The sequence below is a fragment of the Hipposideros armiger genome, unplaced genomic scaffold (assembly GCF_001890085.2).
Source record: "Hipposideros armiger isolate ML-2016 unplaced genomic scaffold, ASM189008v1 scaffold_13, whole genome shotgun sequence".
Classification (NCBI taxonomy): domain Eukaryota; kingdom Metazoa; phylum Chordata; class Mammalia; order Chiroptera; family Hipposideridae; genus Hipposideros; species Hipposideros armiger.
This window is the reverse complement of record NW_017731363.1, coordinates 1830809-1845778: the sequence shown is the minus strand read 5'-3', so window position 1 is coordinate 1845778 and position 14970 is coordinate 1830809.

Sequence of the window (14970 nt, the reverse complement as noted above, 5' to 3'; positions counted from 1 at the left end):
ACGGCGTGGGCTGCAGCCCCTGTGGCAGTGGGTTGCCATGGGCTGCCGTCTGTGGCCAGCGGCCAGCGTGGGCGGCCAGCAGCCGCGGTGGGCGGCCATCCAGAAGCCGGCGACTGATCTGCCTCGCCCGGGAGGAGCGCGATGGTGGTGCCAACTTGGGCCAGTGAAGCAACGTCCTCCACAGCTAGACTGAAGAGCAGAACGACAGCAACTTGTCTGTTCCCCTTCCCCCAATTCCCCAGCGCTGTTCCCATCCCCCCAATTCCCCAATAAAAATCTTAAAAAAAAAAATAAAAAAATAAAGCAGGTATGAAAAGGTCTTAAATATTTGAAAGTTTTCTACACATTTTTTTAAGAAAATTATTTTTGAGCCGACACTTGCTTTTATTATCTGCATAATATCCAAATATTTGGCATTCTCTTGATCTAGGTCAGTCCTCTCTGATGTCTGAAGGAAAAACTATTCGGGATTGCATATAGTACTGAAATAGCCATGAAAAAAAATGTGCTTCAGATACCAAATGTATAATGTTCTGCCCTTCACAGAAGAAGCATGATGAGGAAAAGAGAGAAAAAAGATCTTTTTTCATTTCTTATTTCTCTTCCCCTGTGCTACCACTGCTTTTCTTCAGACAATAGTATTTCAAATCTTCCAATAGGCCATATGCTCATTTATCTCTGGTCTTGCCAAGCTGGCCCCTAATCACTGACAGCCTCTTAGCTGGTCTTCATCCTTCAGGTCTCAACTTAGCCATCCCCTCGTTCAGACTCCCTGGGTTCCCTTGGCCTTCCTTAGGGATAGCACTGTGTGCTTCTGAGGTAATAGCCTCAAGGGGCACTGTGTGTTTCTTGTATAATAGCATTCCTCACATAGGATTAAAATTCTCTGCTTACTCTCTGAGTCCCTTACTGGGCTAAAATCTTGGAAGATTTTGAAAAGATTTATCTTGCTTACCATTGTAAGCAGTAATCACATGGTAGGCATGGTGTACATTATGATTGACTAGATAAATAGCTAGCATGTCTCTTCAAATTTTGAGTCAGAAATAAAAGAAAGATTTCATATGGGATTTTCTAGCCCCCTGAAAAGAACCTCTGACTATCATGAACTATTTCCATATCTTGAGTCTGTGCATGTTAATTTAGACATCATAACTGCATTTAGCAATCAGCAATAGCTTTATAATGAATGATCACAAAATCTGAGTGGCAATTGAGCTGGCATTTATTTTGCTCATGGGTTTACGGGTCAGCTGGGGAAGCTCTACTTTATGCTTTTGTTTTGAGAGTTGTTTAGGTTGGTTTTCTCCTTGTGGTTCATTTTGGGACCCTAGTTAAGGGGTTAACAGTTGTGCCAGGAGCAGTCTGCTTATGGCAATGGCAAAGGCATGGTTAGCCACACAAGCAAACTTCAAGCTTCTGCTTGTTTCATGTGTACTAACATCCTCATGTTTTAAACAAAGTTGAGAGAAAGGGTGCAGAATGGGAACTATTCTACCCCTCTAGGCAAATTTTGACAAGTCCCTCTCTTCTGGATGAAGGGCATAGACAAGGTCTTCCAGGCTAATAATTTTGCTTTAGCTCTTGGGAGAGTATGAAAGAGGACATCAGGTATTTTGCCATGGCCTCAAGAATTGGTGATCCATGTTCCACCTGGATATGTCAGTCCATCTCCTCTCTGGGTCAGTAAAATCTCTCTAAGCAAGGCCCTTCCAAAGAAATAGAGTCATTGAAACACTGAAGAACAGCTTTATTTTTTTATTTTTTGAATTTTTATTAGAGTTTATTTGATCCAAACTGACAATGTATGCCAGGGGAGCAAGATCTGAAATGCTTCAGTGAAGGACTGCTTTAGATTGAGAGCACCCTCTGCATATAGCTCATCAAACCATTTAATTCTGATGGTGACTGGCACTCTGCAGAGATGAACAGTGGGTCTTCCCATGGCCATGGTGATGCCAACAGCAGGGCTTTGCAAAGGATTTCTGAGATTGTTGAGAAGATCAATGCCATTAGTACCCACCAGGGAGATTTCCTTCTATGAATGTCTGTTTATTTTTTACATTTAAATCTTTAATTCATTTGGAATTTAGTTTTGGATGTGGTATGAGCTAGAGATTCAATTTTATTTTCTTCAACATGTATAGACAGGTGTGATAGTACCACTAATCATACACACTATTTTTTTTCCTATTGAATTTTAATACTGCCTTTATCCCATCTTATATTTTAATGTATTTTTTAGAATCTATTTCTGGGATCACCATTCCACTCCACTGCTTTATTTGCACATCTCTATGCCAATGCTATATTATTTTGAATATAGTGGTTTTATAGTATGTTTAATGCCTAAGATAAGCCCTCCCACATATACTCCAATCTTTTCTTTAATCATTTTTTGGGTGTTTAGACTTAGACAGACTTCAATATATACATGTACTTAAATTTTTTTTTAATTGAAATATGATGTTGGGCAGAGCTCTACAGAAACCCTGATCCGACAGAAAGATGAACAAGTGGGTCCTAGGGCAAATTAAGCCTGAGACATCACTGGAGGCAAACATGACAAAACTGAAGCCGTCCTACTCTGGGCACCTCAGGAGAAGGCAGGGCTCTTTGGAAAACACAATAATGATGGGAAAATCAAAGGCAGCAGGAAAAGAGGAAGACCAAATAGGAGATGGATTGACTCCATCAAAGAAGCCACAGGCGTGAGTCTACAGGAGCTGAGCAGGGCTGTGAGGACAGGACTTCGCGGACGTCACTCATTCGTAGGGTCACCAGGAGTCAGAGTTGACTCAACTGCATGTAACACACACACACACACACACACACACACACTTAAAAATTCCCATTGGGATTATAATTAATATTTCACTGAATTCTATATTGATTTCAGGAAAATGACTTCTTATGATACCAAGTCTTCCTACTGAAGAATATGTATGTCTTTCCATTTGTTCAGATATTGTTTTGTACCTTCAGTAAGAGCTGGAAAAGACCTAGGTATGATTTAGGACAGAGAGAAGCCAGTATGGCTGGATAGAGAGCCAGAGTGAAAGGGGGAAGATTACCAGTCATAACCTGGAGGTCATTCTCACTCTTCAGCATGACTTTATTGAAGATTTATTATCTTTTGATGTTAAAGTTTACTTCTCAGAGGATATATTTTTTATCTCCCTTATTTTCAGGTTGTTGAGGAAGCCATTCTATGTATTTTTTGCCACAGAAAAACTCTTGTTTTCATAACTTGTTAAAGCATTTATTATAGATTACCATTGGATAGAGACAGAAGGTAGAATGGGCTCTGCCAGGGGCTGAGATGGGTGGGAGGTGGGGGTGCAAATGGGAAGTTAGTGTTTAATGGATACAGATATTTGTTGTAAAATCTGAAATCTTTACTATGGCTCAGAGAGCCTTCATGATCTGGCCACCTGATACCTCTCTGACTGCATCTCCTACTTCCTCTCCCTTCCTCATAATGCCCCAGTCACCTTGGCACCCGTATTATACTGAAACATACCCAGCATGCTCCAGACTCGTGTCTTGGCATGAGTCTAAATCTCTGTCTAAAACTCTCTCCCTTAGATATCTACAGAGCTCCATTCCACCCTTCTGGAAAGTCAGAACAACCCTTCCAGACCACACCTTCTAAAATGTACCCTTGCTCTGGTTACTTTTTATTTATTTATTTATAAGATTTTTAATGGGGAATTGGGGGGATGGGAACAGTGCTGGGGAATTGGCGGAAAGGGAACAGACAAGTTGCTGTCTTTTTTTTCCTCAGTCTAGTTGTGGAGAACGTTGCTTCACTGGCCCAAGTTGGCACCATCATTGCGCTCTTCCCGGGCGAGGCAGATCAGTCGCCGGCTTCTGGATGGCCGCTCACAGTGGCTGCTGGTTGCTCACGCTGGCTGCTGGCTACACACAGTAGCCCATGGCAACCCATTGCCACAGGGGCTGCAGCCTATGCCGTCGCCGGTGACTCACGGCAGCCCAGCTCCAGGTTGAGCTGTTGTTCAGCATCTTAGCTGTAGAGGGCAGTGTCACTGGCCCTCATATGTGGGATCCGAACTGGGGCCCTCTGGCATCCCAAGCCAATTCTTAACCATCGCGCCACTCAGCCAGCCCTACTTTTTTTTTTTCTTTTGAAGACTTCATTGGGGAATTGGGGAAGGGGAACAGTGTTGGGGAATTTGGGAAGGGGAACAGTGTTGGGGAACTGAGGAAGGGGAATAGCCAAGTTGTCCTTCAGTCTTAGTTGTGGAGGGCGCAGTTAGCTCAGCTCCAAGTCCAGTCACCATCCAGCTGCCAGTCGGCAGCTCAGGGCAGCTCAGCTCAAGGTGCCTGTGTTCAATCTTAGTTGTGGGTGAGCGTAGCCCACTGTACCATGTGGGAGTCAAACCAGCAACCTTGTTGTTAGGAGCATGTGCTCTCAGCAGCTAAGCCATCCTGCCACCTGTTGCACAGCTGACTGGCCCATGTGGGAATCGTACTGGAGACCCTGTTGCTCAGAGCTTGCGCTCTTAACCAACTGAGCTGCTCTGCCGGCTATTCTGGTTACTTTTGGTTTGTTTGTTTTTTGTTCTAGTTACTTTAGATTCCTATACCTCCACCCTCCACCCCATCTCCCCAGACTAGAATATAAGCTGCACAAGAGAAAAGATTTTGCCTATACTTAGTGCCTGGCACATACTAGATGCTCAATAAATGATTGTGGAGGGGTAACCAAATACATAAAGAAGCAAATGTAGGTTTCAGCTGGGAAAAGAGGGGCAAACAGTCCTTTTGTTACCTGGCAAAGACTTCAAAGGCAAATGAGGAAAATCAGGCGCTACCAGAGTTGAGTAAAAAGGAAACGTGATGTGAACCAGGAAGGGGAAGAGATTGTTTGTAAGTATGAGGTATTGAGCATCTACCAGGAGAAAGCTCAGATCGGTAAACAAAGCTTTATGTAGAATGTAAGCTGAGAGAGTGAATGAACTCCTGACTGGGTTTTTTTGGATTTACCAAATATCTTCGTGCATTTTTTTTTTACATATGGAATGCTTCATGAATTTGCGTGTCATCCTTGTGTGGGGACCATGCTAATCTTCTCTGTACTATTCCAATTTTAGTATATGTGCTGCCGAAGAGAGCACAGTGCATTTTTAATTAGTCTGAAATGTTGTGAATGATGTGCATTGTGTGTGCGTTCCATTAGTTTTTCTTAAATCAAATATTAGATTTAATTATGAACTTGGTCTTTAAAATAACCCCTATCCATGTAGCCTGAAAACTGATTTTGTAATGGAAGTCCGTGCTGAAAATGTGGCTGGAGAAACTTAGATCAAAACAGGTCCTTGTGTTTCCTGTTATACACAAAAGGACTCTTTCTCATCTTACGGTGGGAGAGGAGTGTGTGTGTGTGTGTGTGTGTGTGTGTGTGTGTGTGTGTGTGTCTTTAAGCTCATGGTGAGAAAAAACAGAGGAGGAATATTTCAACAATAAAAAGAGTAAAATATATAACAGCATATAAAACAAACATACTCTTACAGGTAAAGTTACACCTTTAGAGAAAAGAGATTTCCCATTCCCCCGCCCCCCACACCCCTGCTTTAAAATATCAGATACACTTCAATAAGGCAGAATCTATGCACAATTGAAGTTTACCTCCATGTTCCCAGAGCTACTAATGTGACCTGATCAAGCCAAACAGAAAGTAAAAGAAGTTAATAAAATAATTTCCACCAAATATTAGGCATCTCTTGGGATGTTTAGCTTGGGAAGAAATATTTTTGTTTTGCTTCTTTGCTTATTCATTTACACTTACTTATTTGTCTTTGAATATATGTACATGATAGAAAATTCAAAATGTACAAAATAATAGAATGAAAAAGCAGACTCCGTCTTACCACAGTTCCTCCCCCTCCAGCTCCCCTCCCTGGAGACAACCCTCATTACCCAGTATGCACATGTTGCTGAACCTTGCTTTTTTCGCTTCATAATTTATTTTGGAGATAATTCTATATCAGAACATGTAGAATTGTGTCTTTCTTTTACAGATTGTGTAATCAGATTATGAATTTTTACAGGAAAGTTTTTTCTTTCCTCACCTCAACAAGAGATCAATGTGTAGCTTAATGAAAATGGAACCACTAATAGGAAGAAATTAAAATCTCACAAGGCAAGATTTTTAAGCACGTGAACTTCTTGGGAGCCTTCTAAACACCTTCTAGAAATAGGGTGCCAAATAAACTACAGGACACCCAGTTAAATTTGAATTTCAGATAAACAAAGAGCATTTTTTAGTGTAAGTATGTTCCATGCGTATTTGGAAAATACACAAAAAATTATTTGTTGTTTATCTGAAATTCAGTGTTGTTTATCTGAAATTTAGTGTTTATATTAAGCATGATTCATTTTTATCTGAAATTCAATATATGTTTATCTGAAATTCACATTTAACTGGGCGTCATATGTTTTATTTGCTAAATCTAGCAACCCTATCTAGAAAACACTCATCTACTCATTTGTGAATAGAGCTGATCTTAACTTCAAACTCCACAATGATGAGCTAGTGTCTGTTAGAGCAGGAAAATATTGCTTCTTAAATATCACGGTTATAAAATCAACCTCAGACTTCAGGCTTCAATATTCCTCTTAATTGCTTTTCATAATCCACAAGAAAAGCAATGCCTTCCTTAATTAAGTGTTTTACTAAGACTGCTTAGCATATTGCCTTCAGCATTGAAAAACTATAATGTATTTAAGATTATCTCAAATATTATAATCATGCACTTGAACTTGGAGCTGAATTAAATTTCAAGGGAATTTTATTTGTATTGCTTATATGACTTTTTTTCAAAATGAAATATCGCTGTCAAAAAATGAAATCAGATTGTAATCAAGCCAAGTTAAATGTCTTATTGAAAATTAAATATCAACCTTGTAAAATTCTTAATTGTGTTGTTTTATAAAACCCTTTGGAGAAGTAAAAAATCAGTACAATGTGCTTCAGAATGGATCACATTTAATTTGTTTCCCCCAGACTCAGATAGATACACAGTCTCTAATGTCACAATCACCAGCTAATGTCACCATCATCGGCTCTGGTTTCTCCCTTTTTAAAAAAAATTTTATTGGGGAACAGTGTGTTTTTCCAGGACGCATCAGCTGTAAGTCAAGTAGTTTTTTCAATCTAGTTGTGGAGGGTGCATCTCATTGGCCCATGTGGGGATCGAACTGGCAACCTTGGTTTTATGAGCACTGCACTCTAATCACCTGAGCTAACCAGCTGCTGCTGGCTTCTCCCTTTATTGTTGCTCACCAGTGTTCTCTCAAGGAATCCTCCACCCTAGTCTGCTGTTCCTTCTCATCGGAATCGAATAACACCCCAGTGATTGCATCTGACTTGGAAGCAGTGACTGTTCTGCAGCCCAGAAATGCCTTCTGGAATGAATTTGGAGCTTACAGGTGTATGCTTGCCCTCTGTTTATGTGTCTACTGATGGGAATTTATTTTTCATCATCTTAATAGAAACAAAATCCCAAAGAGATTGGAAGCTATTGCCTAACTTTGGAAGGTACCACACTTTGAAGAAAAGCAGCCTTTAAAAAAAAAATCTGATTTACTGTTTTGAACAGAAAGCAGGTGTACCACTCGGTCAATCCTTGTCCGCTGGGAGAGGCGTGCTCTTGTTCTTCTCCAGTGTTTCGTTAGCATTAAAATTTGAGGAGTGAGTTCATCATATGCAGGTTTAAGTATTGCGGAAAAATTAACGATGTCTGCTGTTTCCTCTGGAATGAGTACAAAAAGAAAGTAAGATGGATCGATGGATGGGTAGATACACAGTAAAGCAAATAGAATGCCAACAAGAGAAGTCCTGTTTTTTAAGCCGTTTTCTGAGTCAGCCGTCTCACCCTTGCTTTTCGCTTCTTTCCTTTTTCGCTTAGTGATAGAAGCTTTTAGTCACATCTGAGCTGGGTGATACAGCTTTGGTACAAAGAGGAAACTCTCAGCTCTAACCCTGGGGCTCAGTTCTATCCAGCAAGAGAAGCTGAATAAATACTTTGTCATCAGAAAGGTTCAGCTTGGCTGATGGAGTTACTCATCCAACTGCAGTATAATCTTACATATGGATTACCCTTGAGTGCCTGAGCTGTACTGGAGGCTGAGAAAAGCTGCTGATGACCCGAGCAAATACCTACAGAAGTAAGGATCAATCAATACAGCTATTTAGGCCAGCTCTGCATGGCTTGTCTCTGAAACATATGGAGATGGGTGTCAAAGGTATTTTAAGAAGGGGTACTTGGGGAGGGGTAACCCAGGCATGATGGGCAGCCTCAGGAGGCAGAGACTGGACCTCTCTCTACCTCACTTTTCTCATCCATCCAGAATCTCTCCATCTCTTTTTCTGTTTCCACTCCCCACCCCACCCCCCATCTCCACTAGCCCCATCTAATGTTTTAAAGTGTGTGCTAATAAGGACGCAATGGGTTTTAAAGTTCAGTTGCAATAGTTATTACACGACATTGAATTCTCTTTGTTTTTGCCTTTTCATTCATTTTTCAACCACTGTATTTTCATGGTATATTAGAAAACGACAGAGTTCTAAGTTTATATGCTTACTTTTCAAGTCAAAGTTATCTTTTTGAAACCTAAATATCCCAGGCTGCTCCAGCCTGTGAGGAAGTGTGTGATCACATCAACAGTAATATCCAAAATTGTTTTGCTCCTCCTGGACCTTAGTTCTTCTTCTTCAAAGGCTCCAAGACATGCAGGAGAGCTCCTAGAGCAGTGTTTTACAAAGCTGGCCCTGGTTGGCTATGGCCCAATCATGGCTATCTGTGTGCATCTAGCCACATCTCCATTTGAGTTCCCTGACCACAGTCTAATCTCATTTTAGACCCTACACGACTTCCTAAAGTTTGTTGTGTCAAAAAATATTTAGAGTCTGGATCATATTTTACTACTGAGTTAAGCATATATATACAAAAAAATGTATCCCAGAAAATATAAGTAGAAAAATCCATGGAATCATCTTGGAATTCCAATGAAGAATATTTCCCTTTAGCTGGTATAGAGGCATGTCTGTAGTCCAACACAATATACGCTTGCCCTTTACAGGTATTCATATATTCAAAGTTTGCCACATTGTTTTCTCCTTTGTTACCGGAAGTTATCACTCCCTTTAAAGTCTCTGGAGTATGTAAACTATCACACTGCCTTTTTTCAGTTGTAAAGGTGTGATCACAAAAGCCAATAAAGCCTTTTGGGAATTTTGTTTTCTATTTCGCTTAATAGCAATAGGCTGAACCTTTATTTTCAGTCTCCCCATCTCACCCATGCTGTGTCTCATGGGGACTTTCACGCATTCTCTTCCCTCTATTTGGAACACTCCTCTACCCCATCCCCACCTATCACTCCACCAGTTGCTGGGCTAACTGTTCCTGAAGAAGTCTTCTTTGATTCTTTGTCACTGTATTGGGAAAATCTCCTATGATTTCAAAGCATCCTGGATTAACCCTTTTGGTAGAACCTTTGGCACTAATTTGTAATGGCTTATTTCCCTTCTGAATCCCCAATAGATTTCAAGTTTCTTGAGGGCAGGGGCATCAAGTATCATTCGCTGCTGTCTGCCCAACTCTAGCCTCATGTTGAGAGCATAAAGGTCACTCAATAAAGATTTGTTGATTGAAGACTTAAATAATGGATTAGCCAGTTTTCCATACCTATTTCTTATACCTAATGCCACATTGCCAATTGGAAATGGAATTTCTTACTTCCATTTTTCTTATCAAGTGGATATTTGAGAAATTTATCAAATTATCAGAAGTGTAGAAATATGTCTTTTAGTTTGCCTTATATCATTGTGGACATGGTCCTCAAGCCTGCTTTATTCAAAACAATACATACTCAAATTGAATCACTCTCTTGATCTTGAAGCTACAAATAAATGGCAACTGTACTCAAGTTATATGTAGAACAATATAAGCATGTAGTTGAATTTTTTGTTAACCCTAGATCTCAAATTGAGAGACACTTGAAGTCTCTTATGAACAGAAAACAAGCTAATTAGAATATACTTACTAAAATTTTATGTTTTCATTTTATCAAATATATAGCTGAATTGTAACTAATTTAATATCTGATGGTACACAAATAAATCATTTTGTTTGTGACAGAACACTAAGTTTTACCATCTTAGCGAATTTTTGGTATTCTGGGTTCTTAATTGTATAATAAAATCATTATTGCACTATGACACAACCATTTAAATGGAAAAAATTAAACCAACATTCTTAGGGTAATGCTATTAAAAAGTGAAAGATGTCTTGCCATTAGTTAAAAGAAAGATCTGACTTTAAGGAACCAAGAGAAAAAAAGAAGTCCTTTTAGGATTCAATTTATTATTCTCAGAAACAAAATGAATTTCTTTTCAACATGTTAGAATAAAAATGGAGTTCTTTCTAAAATCACGACAAGTTTTATCTATGGGTATGAAATTTTAAATAGGAAGAATGATAGCCAGAGATAGGTCTTTATCCAGTAACACAGAGATAAATGATTTTCCTAAGGGTACGGGGATGTAGAAAATGAATCATTTCTGAACATGCTTAGGTTTGCAACTCAGGAAGTCTGGAGATGGTCGTTCCCACAATTTTTGTCATAGAGGCTATTTTTTTATAGTAAAAATTTCATAGACTTTTCACTTGGATAATAGTTTGTGTTTCTAATGTCTTATGGTTAAATAAATCACAATAAAAAGTTAAGATGATGTCAAAATACTTGAAAATAATGTATGTTTAGTTAACAACAAAACATCATTAATACATTAGAAAAATAATGGTTCAAAACAGTTTGAGATATTATTTATCCATTCTGCATAAAATGTTTCATGTGCATATGGGTTCATGGACCCTTAGCAATAATTCCTAACTTTTGTGGTCTGTGATTGCAGGGTGGAAACCACAGTTTATACTTATAAAATGTTATTTCACTTTGATGAAAATTACTTCTAACATGCTTGATAAGTCTTCCTTTCCATTGCACAAATATATGAGATTATTCATGATCATCTGTAACATTTTTTCCCTAGTATTTCAGAAATTCTAGTTATTCTCTTTTATTGGACTTTAAATGAGGTGGTTAAATGTCCAGATGGGTGACCCACTGAAGACACATCTTGGCTATATTGCAGACTCTCAAGCATAGAGTCCATAAACAGAGATAACTCACTTCTGGTTTTTAATGCATCATGTAGCATTGTAATCATTTCTTAATTCATTGAACTTAAGATGCCTTTAACTTGGGACATTATTTCATATCATACTTATAAATAAAAAATGTTGCAAATTAAACTCTGACATGATGATTTATATATTTCATTTTTTAACGTTAAGCTTATTAAAAAAGCTTTTTTGCATTTATTTAGACATAGGTTTTAATCATACCTAATGAATAGAATTCAGCAAAGTGATGGAATGACACTTCTGAGATTAGGTTACAAAAGACTGACTTCTTTCTGGCTATCAGACTGTCTTTCTCCACTTCTCCCTCTTGCTTTCTCACTCTAATAAAGCCACCTGTCATGCCATGAGCTGCCCTATCAGGAGACCACTAAGCAAAGAATCAAGGGAGGTCTCTGGCCAGCAGTTCATGAGGAACCGAGACCTTAATCCAATAGCCCATGAGAAACTGAATCCAATCAACAATCACCTGAGTGAGCTTGAAAGCAGATCCACCCCCAGTTGAGCTTTAAGATAATCACAGCCCCAGAAAACACCTTGATTGCAGCTTGTGAGAGTTCTGGAGCCAAAGGACTCGGCTAAACCATGCCTGATCCCCTGATCTACAAAATCTTTCATATAATAAATGTTGTTGTCTGCAGCCACTAAATTTGGGATAATTTGTAATGCAGCAATAGATAGCTAATTCAGGCAATACATCATGAATGCACAATGGCAGCTACATCGTGAATGTCCCCTGGCTCATAGCAGCTATACATTGCCATCAATTGAAAGATGCATCTCGAGTTTAAAGATGATAAAAGTGAATAAATAATCTGCATTTTTGAATAAGTGGAGAAGTAGAGTAGTTTGCTTGTTTGTCTTCACCATTAGCATGAGAAGTCCTTGCCAGAAAGAATTGTGTTTTATTCAGCTCTGAAAATCCATGGTGCCCAACACATAGAAATGTTTTGTAGATGTTTGCTAAACTGAATTATCCAGATAATTTTGCCATTGGATGAAAAGGCCTAGGTCAAGGCAAATCTTAAGAAAAAGAATTTGCTCATTGCCACAGCTTGGGGAGGTATGGCTAACACTGAAAATGCTTCTTTAAAAAGTTTGTCTAGCTGTTTGTAATTTAACAATGTCACTCATTTCACGTGTTCTTCGAGTACTGAGACTTAATATCTTCTTTGATGTTGAAAATAAAAATAGAAGTTGGACTTTAATAATAATATTACTAGTTTAAGAATTATGTGACAACCTTTCATAATTTTGCTCAGAACTTTATAAGAGCACATAGAAGATTGTCAGCAAAAGAGCATTATCTTAGTTTTCTAAGGGAATGGAAAAATAATAATATTTTAACTCATAGACTGAGCAGATTAAGTTCCATACTTAGAAAACCACATTAGTCAAATTATTCTAAGAAAATCTGATTTCTGTGTGTAGACAGAGCTGACATTTTTGTGTGGAAAATCATTATCTAGTAATTAAAAGAGTAGTTTGTAAACTTGGAGCCTTGGGTTGATTCATTTATGGACAAATATGGGTGGCATGCCCTTTGCATGCATGTTTAATTCTCCCATAAAATCCTAGGCTCTGGAAGACAGGGACCATGTAATACTAATCATTCTAATGGCAGCAAGGAATATTTCCGAGCATTTATGATGTGTTAGTCACTGTGTTAATCCCTTTACATGTGTGACCTCATTTATTCCTTAAATCTGGCACATTAGGCAAGTAATAGTTTTTGTTTTCTAGATGACATAAGCGAGGCTTAGAGAATTTAAATAACTTGCTAATATCATCCAGTTACCAAGTGATAGAGTCAGGATTTGAACCCAGTGCCATATTTTTAAAGTCTATCCTCTCAATCACTGAGCTTTATTGCCCTTTCTCTCAGTTACCATTGTATTCTACAGCATTTAGCATGTTGTCTTGCACATAGGGTGTGCTCAATAGATACTTATTAAAGTAAAATCTTTAATATGTATCTATTAAACTCCCACTATGTACTTACTAGGTGTTGAATTAGATAATTGCCTAACTGGAAAACTTTAAAAAAAATTTTTTAAGATGGGAGTATCAGTGTTTAATTTGTGTGGCATTTATAGCAGTTTCATCAGGAATGTAAGCAAGACCATTCAAAATTCTATATATTTATGTAAGAAATGCAATATGCTTATGGCTATTTTGCTATCATACCTTGAAATTACCAGACTAATTTATTAATTTCTTTCTTTTTAAAAAGGATTTTATTGAGGAATTGGGGGAGGGAATAGCGTTGGGGAATCAGGGAAGGGGAACCAACAAGTTGCTGTCCTTTTGTTCTTCAGTCTGGTTGTGGAGGATGTTGCTTCATTGGCCCATGTTGGTATTGTGATCACTGCGCTCTCCCTGGCTGAGGCAGTCGCTTGCCGGCCATTGGACGGCCGCTCACGCTGGCTGCCAGCCACTCACAGTAGCTCACAGCAGCCCACTGCAGCCCCACTGCAGCCTACTCGGTTGCCAGCGACTAATGGCAACCCAGCTCCAGTTCGAGCTGTTGTTTGTCAGCTTAGCTGTAGAGGGCGCAGCATCGCTGGCCCATGTGGGATCCGAACCGGCAGCGCTGCTTCTCAGAGCTCGTGCTCTTAAGCCAACTCTTAACCAACAAGCCACTTGGCCAGCCTATCAATGTCTTTATGAAATATGTTTTCCAAATTCGCTAAGCTGTATTGCCATTTCTAGTTTTAGTTGTGAGATACAGGTATGCTTTTGAATGGTTCAAAGGGAATAATAGCAATGAAATTCATCTGAAAATGTTATCAATGAACTGATCTTTTATCTCTATGGTGGAAGGTAATAATTATGCAATATTTTCAGCTCTTGAATATAAGACTGTGGCAAATGACTCTTTGGGGGCCTTATTATTCTATTTAATTAGAGATGGATAGGATAATTCATCTCTATTTAAAATTTTAATAAAGGTAGAGAATTAATTTTATGAATGATATCTTTCTTTGTAAAACAAATAGCTTTTTTGAATTATTTGCAAATGTTCAGAAGGAAGTAGAAACTGAAACTATGTGGTAATATTCTTTGTACTTTCTCAAAAAAGATATACTAACTAAAAGGGATCCCCCAGCTTTCCCACAAGGCAAGTTCTAAAGGTTCTCCTGACAGAGGAATCCCAGGGTTGTTTTTGTATTTTAGTTTTTAAGATGCAGAGGAAAGAGACAAAGGGAGGGTAGTCCTGTGATAGTGTAAAATGTTGACTTCCTCTCCAAGGAGAACAATGATATTGATTCTTCCACCTCTCTCTTTTCCCTCATTGTTTCCTTTCTCCTTCTTCTGAGATTGGAGGGAAGGAGGGCAGAATTGGGGGAAGGGACACTGAGTTGAATTATAGAAGACTTGATTTTCTTGGACCAGACATCAAGAACTGAAAGCTGTTTTCTTCCTTCCATCCTTCTATTTTTCTGTTCATGAAGTCATTCATTTATTGAAAAAAAATTCACTGAATACCAAATTTGTAACAAACACTGTGATAAGTATATTAAATATAGCAGTGAGCAATACAAAACATGTGCCACCATGAACTAATTATTTCTTAAATACTTCTATGGGATAATTTGGCTTGCAAAGTGTTCCTAATTTAGTATATCAAGAATAACCATGTGGGGACGGCCGAGTGGCGCGATGGTTAAGAACTGGCTTGGGATGCCAGAGGGCCCCAGTTTGGATCCCACATATGAGGGCCAGTGACACTGCCCTC